We start from the raw sequence: 15,128 nt of genomic DNA on the forward strand, positions 1-15,128 counted from the left end.
TCTAGTATTTTCCCTGCTCCCCAAGAGAATGTTCATTGGAACCTCCTAGAAAGCCCAGATCTAGAGACCAGTGCCCTGGGAGGTGGGAGGGAGCAGCAAAAAGAAATATAAGTAGAGGGATTAGTTTTAGTAGCCCTCTGAGGCAGGGGGAAAAAAGGAGAGAATAGTTAAAATAAAAACTTGCCAGGGTCGGGGGCAACAGATACATGGTACGTGGAAAAGTGCTCAACATCACTAATCATCAGGGAAATGCAAATCAAAATACAACGACATAGCACCTTGTATCTGCTGGAATGGCTATTGCCAAAAAGACAAGAAATAATAAGTGCTGGCAAGGATGTGAAAAAAAGGAACCTTTGTGCACTGTTGGTAGGAATGTAAATTGGTGCAGTTACCACAGAAAACATGGAGGTTCCTCAAAAGATTAAAAATAGAACTACCATATGATCCAGCAATTCCTCTTCGGCGACTTTATCTGTAGAAAATGCAAACACTCACTCAAAAACATACCCTCACCCCTCTGTTCACTGCAGCACCACATACCACAGCCAAAATATGGAAACAGCCTGTGTCCATCAGTGAATGGATAAAGAAAATGTGGTATATGTGTGTATGAGTGTACACAGCGCAGTATTATTCAATCATTACAAAAAAGGAAATCTTGCCATTTGCAACAACATGAATGGACCTCGAGGGTATTATGCTAAGTGAAATAAATAAATCAGAGAGAGAAAGTATTCCATATGCTCTTACTTACATGTGGAACCAAAACAGAAAACAAAATGCCCCTGAGCTCAGACAGCCCAGTACCAGAAGTGACTGGATTGGAAGGTAGAGGTAATTATATTTAAACTAGGCCATTAGGGTGGGCCTTAATCCAATCTCACCGGTGACCTTATAAAAAGAAATGAGGACACCAAGAGACACGGGGGTGGGGTGGGGGGAGGGTGGGTGGGGTGGGTGGGGTGCATGGGGGCACACACCGTGCTGGATGACCATGTGAAGAGGCAGTAAGAGGGTAACCACCTGCAGATCAAGGAGAGAGGCCTCAGATGAGACCGAAGCTATTGAGACCTTGATTTTGACTTCTAGCATCCAGAACTGGGATATTTCTGTTGGTTAAGCCACTCAGCCTGCGGTAGTTTGTTAAGGCAGTCCTAGTAAACCGACGAAAAGTGGGAGCTGCCCACCTCAGAGTTCTTTTTTTTTCTTTAATTTCAATTCCAATATAATTAACATACAGTGTTATATTAGGTTCAGGTGTACAATATAGTGATTCAACAATTCTATATGTTATTCAGGGCTCACCACGCTGTCTCTATGTTTCTTTTATCAATGCATCCCTCAAATTCCACAGTAGATTTATAAAATATATAATATTATATCAAAAACAAAAACAAAAGGAAAGGACCAAAAGAAAAACTTACGAGGAACTTGGTTTAATCTTTTTTTTTTTCAGGTAGGCCTAAGTGGGGGAGGGGAACAAGATTAACAAGCTTAACTACCTAGACAACACAGCCACCAAAAAATGAATATTTATTGTAAGAAAATGCTAAGCAAAACTAAAAGCCAAATAAAACAGGAAAATTACTTAATCTCCAAAGAAATCTTTAAAAATCAGCTTTATGCCAGTAAAATGTAACCCATTTTAGATAAAGTTGTATATTCCTAGAAAAATAGAACTTAACCAAAACTAAAAAAAAATCTTCTATGTATTATATCCATTAAGCAAAATCCATTGTAAAATCTACATACAAAAAATAAATCAGAGAAAATGGATTTACAGGTGAATTCTTAGCAAACATTCTAAAACCAGATCATTCTACTCAAAGAAAAACCCTTCAATAAAATTTGAAAAGAGGAAGCAAACATTCTCCAACTCAAATTAGTAGGAAAAAGCCAAAAAACATGAGAGGCCAACTTACAGAAGAAATGCAAAGAGCAAATAAACATATTTAAAAAGATCCAAATGCACTAGTAAGCTAAAATTCAAATTAAAACCATAATTAGATGCCATTTTTGCTTCTCAAATTTGCAGTTATTTTGTGGGTGTAGCATGTTGAAGACGGGTAAGAGAACAAATTGTTACAAGTTTTATGGAGAGCGACCAGAGGAATTTGGCAAGATGTATTAAAAACATTTTTAAAAATATGTGTTTTAAATACAGTGATTTTTCTACTTACAGGAATGTATTTTCAGCAAGTAATCACAAAAGGGGGGCAAACAGGTATGTCTATTATATTAAGAAAGGAAAAATTAAGATTATAATATTCCTGTATGAGAGAATGATTAGATGTATTTTAGTACATCTATTCAAAAGGGTGGTTTGCACCACATAAATATTACATTTTCAAAGGATATTTGGTGAACTAGAAAAAAAGATGATGATACAATAACAGATAAACCCAGTAGAAAATGAAACTAGAGATGAAATGTAATCCCCACTTTGTATGAAAAATACTGAAAAGAAAGACATTAACCACAACAAAACCTTTATGGAAGTTATTTTTATGTTCCAAGAACATATGATGTTTACTTTTTAAAATTCCTCTGTGGTTCCCAGGTTTTCTGCAAGTATATATATTACTTTCACAATCAGAAGAAAAGCAAATATTTTTTAAGGTGTCAGGTGCACTTAGCCATAGTGTGAAAGGTTCTAACTGGAGTGGAGTGGGGCAGGAATAATGGGAAAAGTTGGACTGAACTACTGAAGGAACACTGCAAGAGGACTAACAAGAAGCTGTAGAAAGCACAAAATATTTATTGAGAGACATAGATTTTAATCTTGGTTCAGCCACTCATTAGGTAGGTCTCTCTCTGAAGCTGCTTTATCTATAGGCTAAAAAGTATTCTTTGCAGGGCTCTTGTCTTAAATAGAGGAGCTTATATATTGCATATGCCTAGCACAATATCTAACATCGTGTATATTTTCCATAAAACTTAAATCCTGTCCCTTTACTAATACCTGAATCTTATCTTTTGATCTCTTAGTTTTGATCTTTTGCCTAAGATCAAGTTGATGTCACCACTATTTCCATTATGGCCAATTAAAACTTAGTTCCATAAGGCCCTATCCTTGTAAGGTAAATTTAAAATGACATTTCACACAGCTAATTACAAAAATACATCTCCATCAGGCATAATAAAATGAGAGGAAATAATTCAGGCAAAAAGGACTAAAAAATATATTAGCTGAGTGGACAATTATTTGATTGATCTTGCTAATCATTTCAAAGTCAAACCAGTTATACATGCAGACAAAGTGAATTAATTTATTAAATAGATAATATCCTAATTATCCATCTTGTCCATCAGTAATTTTTAAAATCACCAAAAAATTCCTAATGTTGTGAAAGGCAAAATGAGAATATTTTTTTTTGTCGTTGAATTATTTCATAAACTGTTCTTACATGCTCCTATTTTATTCAAGATTAGGAATAGTTTCACGGAAGTACTAACAGAATCAATAAATAGTGATAAGTAATCAGTATTTGCTGTTGATAATTTTTTGTATTAGTCTTATGGAGTTAGTTATAAAGAACTTGAGGGAACACCAGGCACCATGTTTCTAAAATATCTGGCTTGTTTAAATATACACAAAACAGTATTATACATTTATATATAAATATTTTAGATTAAGGCAACTGTTTGTATAATGACTGACCAGCCTATATTTCTACAGTTTTAAACAAACATGCTTTGTCATGAAACCTTGAATTAAAGAAAACAACTCAATGTGAGGAAAATGAATTCTGATTTAGGGGCATTATGTTCTGTTTTTCTCTATCACAAAGCTGAAGAATTGAGCTGCGATGTTTGCCTGACTGTTCTTTTCAGCTGAATGAAATGGAAAATCACACAAAAATTAAACAAAGGAACTGCCTTGACTTTCTCAATTGCTTGGAAATGGAAGTGTTTATTCAAGCATTACATGGTGGCCCTGGCCCACAGAGCCCTTGATTAACATAAACTAGTTCCCGGAGGTGTAAGAGAAGCAGCTGGAGGTGCACCTTTCTCGCATTGTTCCTGCTAAACTTCTCCATGTGGTCCAGACTCTTGCACCCAAAGGGTCTTACGGCTTCCACCCTGGTCTTCCCATGATCCGGCCATCTTTGTAGAATATGAATTAATTTCTTTCACTTCCTTACCTAAAATCCTCAAATGGCGCCTATTGAGCTTAGAATAAAATCAGAACCCGTAGCCATAACCTACAAGGCCCTATAAGCTCTGGCCTCTGACTTCATCTCACAATCCTCCCTGCTTCTTCAGTGGGCTCTACTCATACCTCCCCTTTTTTTTACCGTTGCTCCAACACATCAAATTCATTCCCACCTCAGGACACTTGCTCCCGCAGTTCCCTCCACCTGGAATGTCTTGCCCTGAGACTTACCTATTACTGTTTTGTTGTTGCTGCTGTTGTTTTTCGTTTTTCATTCAGGTCTGAGGTCAAATATCATCTCCTCAGACAGATGTTCTGAAACCTCCCAATCCAAAGTGGAACCGCCCTGCGGCCTAGGTACTTTCCCCTAGGCCCGGCCTTTTATTCTCCGTAATATTTGTCACTAGCTGATATTACTTGATTCATTCATTTATTTTCTTATTTATGGTCTTTCTACTGCTAACTAAAATCTCATCTTCATAAAAGCAAGTATCTCGGTCATATTCACTGTTGTGTCCTTAATATCTGGGGTAGTGATAAGCACATATTACTCAGTCCATAGATACTTGTGAGGTGAACAAATAAATTGAGCTGTGCAACGCAGCAACTGGCATTTTTTTATTTGCAAACAATAGAAACTAACTCTAGCCAATTTAGGCAGAAAGGCATTTATCGAAAGGCTATCAGATGGCTCACAGAAGAGTCAGGAGAGCTGGAGAAACAGGGTTAGAAGATAGGAAGCACAGCTACAAGCCCTGAATCACAATGAAAGGGACACCAAGAAACTGACCAGAACGATGCCACCCTCAACCCTACTAGTCTCGGCCACTGGATTTTCTACTATGGTTGTCTTCACCATCGCTGCTACTGGATGTTGCTGCTGCTCTGAGCCCCGGACTGCACCCTCCTGTCTATGCTTCCTTACTTCTTCTTTTCCATGCTTAATTTCCTTGCGGCAACAATCTTGGCCACATGTCTACAGTGACAGTTGAAGGCAAACTATGAAAAAAATAGTTTCTAGCCTTTGGGACCTTTGTAGCAGAAGGTGGGTCTTTTCACCATAAAAATCAAAACGTGTGAGAGGCAAATCATTGCTTTTTATATGTTACAATGTGCCATGACCTGGATACATGCATCTTGCTATGTAGATAGCCGGTCTTTCAATTTATTCAATAATCATATACTGAATGTCTTCTATTTTCTCTTTTGATAAATAATTATCGAGTTGATGAATGGTTAGGAAAGGTGACGACAATCTCAAGACTGGTTATAATTAATCCTATGAAATATAAAGAGCCAGGCAAAGGCCTAATGATCTCAGGTATCTATAGGTAATTTTAAACACTGATGAAAGAACATACCTCCATTGCAAGGCCAAGGGTTCATAACTATGTGATCTCCCTTTGTGAAAAGTCATCAGAGCAGAGAAAGATTGGGACTCTAGATCTAGAAGTTGTACATCCTCACTGAGTGATTATGGGCAGGTCTCTAAGCCTTGTTTCTTTACCTGTAAAATGAGAATATTAATAAAATTATATTTATTTTTCTATTACTACTTCACTAAATTTTTCTGAGGCTCGTACAGGACAATACACAAGTGTACCTCAAAGAACAAAGGATATGCAAAACGCATGTAAAGTATCAGTATTATAAATAACAACATCTATTGCAATTGGGGGCCATATGTATCCTAATTACAAGAGCTGCCCCTTATTTATCCTTTGCCGGGTACTCCAAACATGCATGGCCCCTTATTCTCTCAATCTATCTGCCCCTGCCAGCCTGTCTGAGGACAAGTATCTTTTCCAGGTTCTCTCAAGGAGCCCCTCCTTCCTTCTTAGTCTCCTGCTATGGGGAGATTTCAGTTAACTAGACATACTCTTGGTCTCCTTCCCTAGGGAGGGATTTGATTGATTAGTTTGGGGTAAGAACGTGATCTTTAAGACTGTTAAGTACTAATAAGTTGTTTTTGCCCTATATATCATGTTGGCCATCTTGTCCTATACTTGACAACATCCTTGTGGGAAATAACATTCTCATTGTAATGTTTATTATCTATGTGGATGATTTTATTTATTGTAAAATCTTAGATCTTAGAGATTTGATTTGTTCATGCTATGGCTGGCTATATCACATAAGGAATGCTTTATGTATATTAAATCTAGGCAAATTTACCCTGAGAATATTTTAGTAGATCTACCTTTATTCATTATCAAAGGAATAAAGACTTTCCACTTGCGAACACTTTAAAATGTGCATTAATTTTAACTTGCTAACATGGTAAAACATGGGAAACATGATATATAAAGAATGAAAACACAAGTCATGGTGCTTACAACACAAGAGAAGCACAGTGGGCAGATTTTTTTTTTTTTTTTTTAAGGCTCAGCTCAACAGGGAATAGAAAAAAGAAAACACAAATGTCTCTGGCGGCTCAGGGAAGCCTGGCCTTTGTGTGCAATTTCCCGGCAGATGAAAAGGCGAAGGGAAACTCCAGGCCGCACAGCTCCCCTGGGATTTGAAGGAACAAAAGGAAAGCAAACACTCCTCTCCTTCCAGGAAGGACAGGCAGGGGAGAATAGTCTGTCTTTTCTTTTTGTTTCTTCTTCTCCCTTATTATTAAACCAAAAAAATATATAAAAATAAATAAAGATTGGTGATGAAGTAGAAATCCTTTTTAAAATTATTTTTGTTTGGGGTCAGAGTTTAGCATCTTCTGGGAGAATTACAGGAGAGCTTATTTTGTTCCCCTCTTTTGAACATTCAGTAGTTAATCCCCAAGCAGATTTTGCTTCTTTCGTGCTGCACTCGAAACCCCGAAGCCCCCCATTTCTTCGGGTCACCTCTCCTACTAACTGAGTAGCCTCGGTGGCCGCTGATGTGGAGTCACTTCCTTGTGTGACCTGAGGGCTCTCCAAGTCTTGTTCCGAGGCCCTCAAGTGCTCTCACCTGCCTGCCCCCAAGGGGTGACCCAAGGCCCAGGAAGCATCACCCCGTCCCGTCCCACCTCAGCTCTGGGCCAGGCTCCTGGGCCTGCAGTGACAGGGCCTCTGAGACGCCAGGGGATGGCCACCCGTGTGCTCAAGGCCTCAGTCTCCAGCCCCCCGGACACAGGAGCTTCTGTCCCTGCTTCTGTCTCTCGGGCCTCACTCTAAGTAGCAGGACATGTGTGTGGGAGCCACATTCTCGTTCCATCCAAAGACACCTCTGCCAAAACACCGGCTACCGCGTTCAGTCCTCTCCCCTCCTAAGCTGTGGCATGTGGTGACAGGCCCCTCTGTGAAATCCTTTATTTATGCCTCTTCCTGATGGTGCGAATCAGACATTGAGATGAATCATCTAGAGAGAGCAGGCTCTTCTTGGGAAGTTCTGTCAACTGGATCCCCAAATGCCTTTGACTGAAGAGCAACCATTCAGCCTGAATTGGCTGCTCTTGATCCCTCATGTCCTCAACATCCTATTCTTAGGCTTTGCTCTTAACCCTCTAGTTGTTCCTTTTTAGTATCCCTCTGGGCTCCTCTCCCTTTGTCCCTTGTTGTGGGTGTTGGCCAGTCTTCCATCCTTGACGCAGCCGTTAGCATGCTGTACTATGAATCACGAAGCGCTCACAGGGATCTGAAGGTAGCATGAATAACTGAAGCAGGCTGCATGCGACAAAAATATGTGGTTCTCTTGCTCTTTGATATGGCAGTTGCCTTTTCTCTCATAAGAAAGTAACAACAGAAAGAACATAAGCACGACCTTAAATGGCAGCTGATGTTCAGAGTCCTAGAGACACCGGGTAGGAGTGCTTGAGTCTGAGGGGTAGAAGGGGGCAGCTGCTTCTCAGCTGCAGTCAATGTCTGGCAGCAGGTAATATGAGCACTAGAAAAAAATTTCCCTTTCTCAAAAGAATTTGGAAATCCAGATTCTCTTATATAATCTTTTATGTGAAATCTCCAATATTTAAAATTTTGCTCAAGCATACCATATCCGTATGCTAGAAATGAGCATGTGGGCCGAAGAGGACACATCTCCATGCCAAATGCAGTCAGTGGGTCACCAGTTGGCAGCTTCTTCACCACAGATTAGCAAAGGCAATAGTTTTCAAACTACAGAGTGTAACCCATTATTGGATCATGTAATCGAGCCTAATGGATTGCAGTAGCATTTTCCAATGAAATAGAATTGCATAGAAGAAAACAATTTAAAATGATAAAATATATCTCATTTAATAAAGATGGGTATTATTACAGGAGACGCACATACACATGCATTTTTTTTTGTTTTTTTTGCTTTTTTTTTTGGTTTTTTGAAAATAAATCTTTATTTTGGACTTTATAAAAAGCAATGCAGTAACCCATAGACTGGTGTTAAATGTTGTCTACAGTGCAAAATCCATGTTCTAACATATATAATAATTGCCAGGAGTACAGTGCTCTTGTTGATCTGGTATTCAGTCAGGTTAAAACAATGGACAATAAAAGAATGAACACATCCTCATGTGCGTGATTCACTCTCGTCTGAATGTCGCAGCTTGTGACTTCTTTGCTTTCTGTACTGCTAGTTATCCAAGATCTTGAAGAAATACTGAACCTCTAAGAGGCCATCATCCGGTAGATCAGTACAGTGAACGGCATTCTGGATCTTAGTTTTACCAAAGATTGCTCTGAGGGTTCCAGGGCGTAAATGCTGGGCAATTTCAGGATCAGCAGGTCCACAGAATTCTCGAAATGTCTTTGTAGGATTATTTTGTTGAATCTCCATTGCTACACAAGGGCCAGAATACATTTCTGTTACCATCTCGTTATACTCAGATACTACTCCTTTATAAACTTCATAAAACTCCTCAACATTAACTCGATCCATGTTGAACATCTGCATAGCTGAGATTTCAAAACCTGCATCCCAGATAGCCATGAGGATCTTTCCTAGCAGTCCTACACTGATGGCATGGGGCTTAATAATGCAACAGGTACAATTGGTAAATTTAGCGGTGTTTGCTGGTCCACAAACTCCACTTGAAGGAAAAAATAACTCCATTTCTCTGGCAGCAGAAGCAAAAGAATCAGGGCCATGATGCTGTCACTATTGAAAAAATTTTTTATGATTAGGTTTGAAGGTCACTGCCCAGGTGATGTTATTCCACTCCTTTACCTTCTATTTAAATGCTTAAATGATTGTAAAATGTGCATCTGCATGCTAGATTTTTTCTTGAACTTTAGCCATTTAAAAAAAAATATTTTATTTATTTGAGAGAGAGAGCACAAGCAGGGAGGAAGGGCAGAGGGAGAGGGAGAAGCAGACTCTGCTGAACAGAGGACCCTGGGATTATGACCTGAGCCTAAGGCAGATGCTTAACCCACTGAACCACCCAGGTGCTCCTTTAGCCACTTATTTTTAATTATCTGCTGGATATTATCATTTGGATAATCCACAGGTCCCACAAACACAGTATAACGGAACGGTTAAAATAATGTGCCTTGTAGTCAGATCTCAGTTTGAATCTTAGGATTTCTTGGTCTGTTTCGTCATCTTTATTTTTATTTATTTATTTATTTATTTTTTAATTTTTATTTATTTACTTATGATAGTCACAGAGAGAGAGAGAGAGGCAGAGACACAGGCAGAGGGAGAAGCAGGCTCCATGCACCGGGAGCCCGATGTGGGATTCGATCCCGGGTCTCCAGGATCGCGCCCTGGGCCAAAGGCAGGCGCCAAACCGCTGCGCCACCCAGGGATCCCTGTTTCGTCATCTTTAAAATCAGGATAATCAAACCACCTGCATAGGGTTTATTATAAGAATTTGTCCTTAGAACAGTGCCGGCACATACAAAAAAAAAAAAAACCAAAAACAAATATTGTTTGAGCACCAAGCATATTCCAGACATTGCTGTAGACACTAGAGATTGATGAGAAAACTATGCTCTTCCAAAATTAGACAGTGCTGCTTTTCAGTAGTTCAAGAAAGGAAGTTAAAATTAACAAAACATCTCCTTAATGTTTTACCCGACATGGACAATAATCCTTTTATAATGTAAACTATAAATACCCTTTTCAAATAGCCTCTGAAATGTACTACCTCCTGACCACGAGGATGACTTCTCCCCGCGGCATGTCAGGAGGTGTCCTCTCCTCCTGAGTGTCATGAGCTTCGGCTGTAATTTTGCTCTGTTAGAGAACTCGGGTGCAGGTGGCTTATGAACAATGGAAATTTCTTTCTCACAGTTCTGGGGACTGGGAAATCCAAGATCAAGGTGCCATCAGATTCAGTGTCGGTGAGAGCCTGCTTCCCGGTTGATCTTCTCGCTGTGTCCTTGTAGGACAGGAGGGGCAAAGGGAACTCTCTGGAATTTCTTTCTTAAGCACATTTTCTCATTCATGAGGGCTTTTCTTTCATGACCTAATTACCTCCTAAAGGCCCTACCTCCTAATACCATCACACTGGGTATTAGGTTTAACATATGAATTTGGGGGGTGGGGGAGGACACACATACTCCGTCCAAAGCAATATCCTTTCCCTTTGAGAAGCCTGCTGATGGTGAACACATACACAATCTGCGGTAACCTCCTGATGGAACTCCCTGCTTCCAGATCCATTCCCTTTTAAAACATCCATCACACTGAAACCACTGACTCCCTATAAAATAGATTCTGGCCATGACCCGACACTTTCTAACCTTTTAATGATCCTGCACTGTCATCTGTAGAAGGGCTGGGCTCCTAGTAGGATTTGCCAGGCCCTGTAGGACTGTATCCTCACCTCTTAAGCATCATCTGATTTCAGTTTTGGTCTTGTCAATCAGGACAACTTGCAGTTTTCAGGACATTTAGCACTCTCCGTCCATTGATATTGTCAGGAAGCCAAGCCTGTGATTGCGGTTGTTATGGTTATAGATTAGCTTCTGCTCCTCCAGGCCTCACTTCCACCTTCCAGATAGAGTAAGAGGGTTGAGAAATGCTGCCCAGGGCTTGGACTGTGTCACATAGATATCCCTAACGGAGACTGGGATACTGTGTACTTTCATTTCCTGATTTCTAGTAGTAGAAGAAGAGAGAAAGGATTGGAATTTGGGTGCTGAGTGGACACTTGTTTACACAACTGGAATGTTTGGAGCTGATTCACCCCTAATAAATCCTCAACTCTTGAGAGTGTTTGTTCCTGCACTGAATCCACTTCGGGTCCTGAGATGTTCTGGTTCCTGGTATTTCTTCAGCCTGTCTCTTAAAGTTTTTCTTTTCCTTCTCTGAGCTATGCTGTCTTTCCAATAAATTCAGTAAGTTAATTTTCATTGCTTGCTACCAACGAACCCTAAATTGATACCGTTTAATAAATAATTCCAGGTGTTTAAAGGTCCAGGCAGTATCAAGCTTATGAATATTCCTCTTTTTATAGTTTAGAATCTACTGAGCACTTACTCCTGTCCATAGAATATCTCAGTGACATTTTAGGATCAAAATTTTAAAAGCCTATTTTGCAGTTGTTGAAGTATCCAAAATAAATTTATGGAAACGTAAATATTCACTCAATGGAATATTCAGGTAAAATAAGTTTTCCCATTCCTGAGATCTACTCTTATTTGTACAAATTGTCTAGTGATAGCACTGGTTAAAAGATGGTACAAATGGGTTACCAGCACTTTGTTAAATGAAACTGATCATTATTTAAATAGAGTCATTTCATTAATCAACTGTCATTGACCTTAAGATCCTCTTGATGACTTCTTCAACAAATCCAGTAGAAAAGTATTAGAAAAAGAAAAAAAAATCTATGAGCTAAAATGTTTCAGAATATAAAATGGGACCAAAGAAAAATAGTAGAAGAGTATAGACTCTCAGTAAAAATTGCATTTGTAAAGATGATAATAGAAGATATCATAATGATAATGATGTCTGTAATAATACTGCTATTACTAGTTTAGGTAAATAAAGTCCTGTTAAAGTTGAATTTTAGAATCATAGAATCTGCTGCCTTGTTTCAGAGCTGAGAAAAGTGAGAGCCAATAAGGTAATCAAATGGACGCTGTCGCTCAGCTAGTTAGCAGCAGAGCCAGGAAGCAAATCAAAGCAGGAGCATGAATATGTGAATCTGGGGTATAAAGGAAGAAGCTCCAGATCTAAACAATAAGATTATTGAAAATCATCATTTTCCTCCTACTGAGGCCATCTGCAAAAATCTTTGTCATTTATTAAGAATTGAATAAGAACAAGAACTGAGCAACAGATTATTTCAGGTGGAAAATATTTAATGAGTGTATCTTTTGTACATGTATGTGTGTGAGCATATATTGTGTGTATGTTTAACGATAAGATTATTTATCATTAGGGGTAGAATATTTTTTATTAAAAACTAAAATTGAAAATTGGGCATATAACAGATTTAAATGTTACTATGGTGGCTATAAACAAAAACAGTAAACTCTGATCAGGTTAAAAGTATATGAAAGAAAATGCAGCATTTTTGTCTAATCTAAGTTGTTTACAAGAAAGCCTACAGCTATTCATGTTTTTTTCTCCTGGAATTTAGAATGTAATTAATCACACACCATAAGCTGAAAAGAAAAACTGCAAGTATAGTAAAAATACAATCTTGTGTCTAGAATTTTGAAAATAATAACAGTTTCATATAAGAATTAAGCATGAATAATTAGCAGTTGTCAGTCAACATGAAACATATGCAAATATTTTACCAGAGGAACATTTTAAGGTAAAGTGTAGTCAGTTGTGACTCTTCTAAAAAAAATTTTAATACCTCAAGCTTAACAACCAGGGCAGATAGCACAAAACTGAGTAATAGTGATTCATTTATCTCTCAAATGTTATTAGAGTGACCGAGGGAAGAGTGGTGACATGAAATGATGGGATAGCTAGGGGCTTTTTAAGTCATAGATATAATTCAGGCATAATTACTTTCATGTTAGTTTTATAAAAAAACTTATAGGTACATTATAAGTAGTCATGTTCCAGGAAATGCAAATAGGAAAGAAATAATAAATATACAACACTTTAGTAAGTCGCAGACTTTTTTTTTTTTTTTTGCAGGGAAAAATACTCTAATTGAATCTCACCTTGTTAGAAAGACATTATTTTGTGCAGAGTCATAGGTGTTCACAGGGAATAATGTTAGGAGTTGTATCAACTGGGGCTATTAGTTGTAAGCAACACAACTTACTGCAGCTAGCATAGAAAATGAATCTGTTGAGAGCTAATAATACATTCTATCTAATAAATATTGATTTTATTACATATCTCAGAGAATTGTTGGGGAAGCTGGAGAAACAGACTCAAAACTGGCCTCCAGGAACAATTCCTAGAACTACACAGTAGAACGGGCCTGAGCAGGAAGTCACCGCAGCCATAGCACCCCCGCAGCAGCAGAATGGATGAGCCAACTCTAATCGGCTTCCTCCTTTGGTCATCTCCCAAGTTCAGTCCCATTTAGGGGAATCTGGTTCACAAAACCAAGGTCACATGTCTGCAGTTTAGCCACAAGGGAGTCTGAGAACGCAGGAGATTTTTGCAAATTGCCCTGGAAACAAGGAGCCCACAGTGTGGATAACTATCACATAGAGAGAGGGTGTTCAAAACATGTGGGAAGTTTGGTCCACAGAATTCTAAGATGAATAGAGGTTGGAAGTTAATTTTAGCTTCTTATCCACTTGGTGCTTAATGATTTCTTTTGAGAATAGAATTATTTATGGCCACTGTTTCTAAACAAGTTGAAGATTACTGTATCTCTAGATGTATGAATATCTGTATATTTGCTCTCAGGAGACTTTATTACTACACTGTCCCAAGACTAGCCACCAAAACTATGTCGTCACTGGCAACATGCAGCTAGGGAGCACTTGAAGGCTGAAAATGTATTTTTTATATATTACTTAAATAAAATATTAATAAAATGAATTTCACCTGTTTAGTTTTTCTTCTTCTTCCCCTTCTTGCTCCTCCTCCTCCAAAGAAGAATCTTTGTCTTTTGCATATCATCAGTCTTGCTGTTTTGAGAACGCATATGTTGTTGTTGTTTGAGGCCAATGAAATTGCCTCAATGAAATTGCCAATGAAAATTAGAATTGGCATTTGTTCCCACCTATTAGGAAATTCTCTTTTCTACCACAGTTGTTGAGAAGGTTAGATGTATGTCTGAAGCTCTCAAAAGCCATCTTCTGAATTAAGAGATGAATTCACCTGAGAAGGGGGCCAATTGATTGGATAAATGGAACACTGAGGTCATTTCAAGCCCTGAACTCATACCAAAACTAGCTTTACTTCTGGGCTTTTTAGGAATGTGAATCAATAAATCCCTTAGGCCAGCTGGGGTTCAATGTTCTCATTTGCATTTAAAAACATCCTAACTGATACAATTATTAAGATCTCTATAGTGGCCTTACGGTATATTCAAATCATCACCAAAAGAATCTAGGAAGTAAAGCTCTTCTAAGTGTAAACCTATATGTATAAACTACTGTGAGTATTTTGAAAAGAAAGCAGTTTCCAGGAATTTAGAATAAAATCTAACACATACAGCAAAATGAGTCTAATTTTATTTCTTTAAGCTATTAGAATGCCAGAACATGATAACAGATTATTGAACAAGTCAAATAAATAGATTCAGCATACTGTTATTATTGAAGCAATTCCAGTCATTTATATTAGGGACTTTTCAACTTTTCAGCCATGAAATACTGTATTCAAAATAAAGGTATGTGAAAGCATAATATACGAAAACAGAATGAATGTTAGTGACGTTAAACATCTCTCATCACAGATATTTATTTATTGTAGTATTATTTGAAAGTTCAAGGTAGACATTTTAAAGCAATACACCAGCAGTTGCTAGTAAAAAAGTAAGCCAGAAATCTTGTGAAATTTTTTGCAAGACTCAGCTTTAAGTATTAGGGAGTTTGCCAATTTAAAAAGTCAGAGCAAAAATAATAAGTAAACTACTCATTGTTATTACAGAAACATGGAGCCAATATTTCATTTACAA

The 15,128-nt window shown here is 38.2% G+C and overlaps 1 long non-coding RNA gene and 1 pseudogene across 1 annotated transcript; both read right to left on the minus strand.

The window, feature by feature from the left end:
- Window positions 1–5,551: 5,551 nt before the first annotated feature.
- LOC144281588 (uncharacterized) lies at window positions 5,552–14,357 on the minus strand. Its single transcript, XR_013350030.1, has 3 exons — window positions 14,051–14,357; window positions 10,902–11,068; window positions 5,552–5,666 (listed from the first exon to the last, which is right to left on the minus strand). It is a non-coding gene; the product is annotated as an uncharacterized LOC144281588 (long non-coding RNA).
- LOC144282694 (nucleoside diphosphate kinase homolog 7 pseudogene) lies at window positions 8,460–10,255 on the minus strand (annotated as a pseudogene).
- Window positions 14,358–15,128: the final 771 nt, after the last annotated feature.

The sequence above is a fragment of the Canis aureus genome, chromosome 13 (genome assembly GCF_053574225.1).
Source record: "Canis aureus isolate CA01 chromosome 13, VMU_Caureus_v.1.0, whole genome shotgun sequence".
NCBI classification, from domain to species: Eukaryota; Metazoa; Chordata; class Mammalia; order Carnivora; family Canidae; genus Canis; species Canis aureus.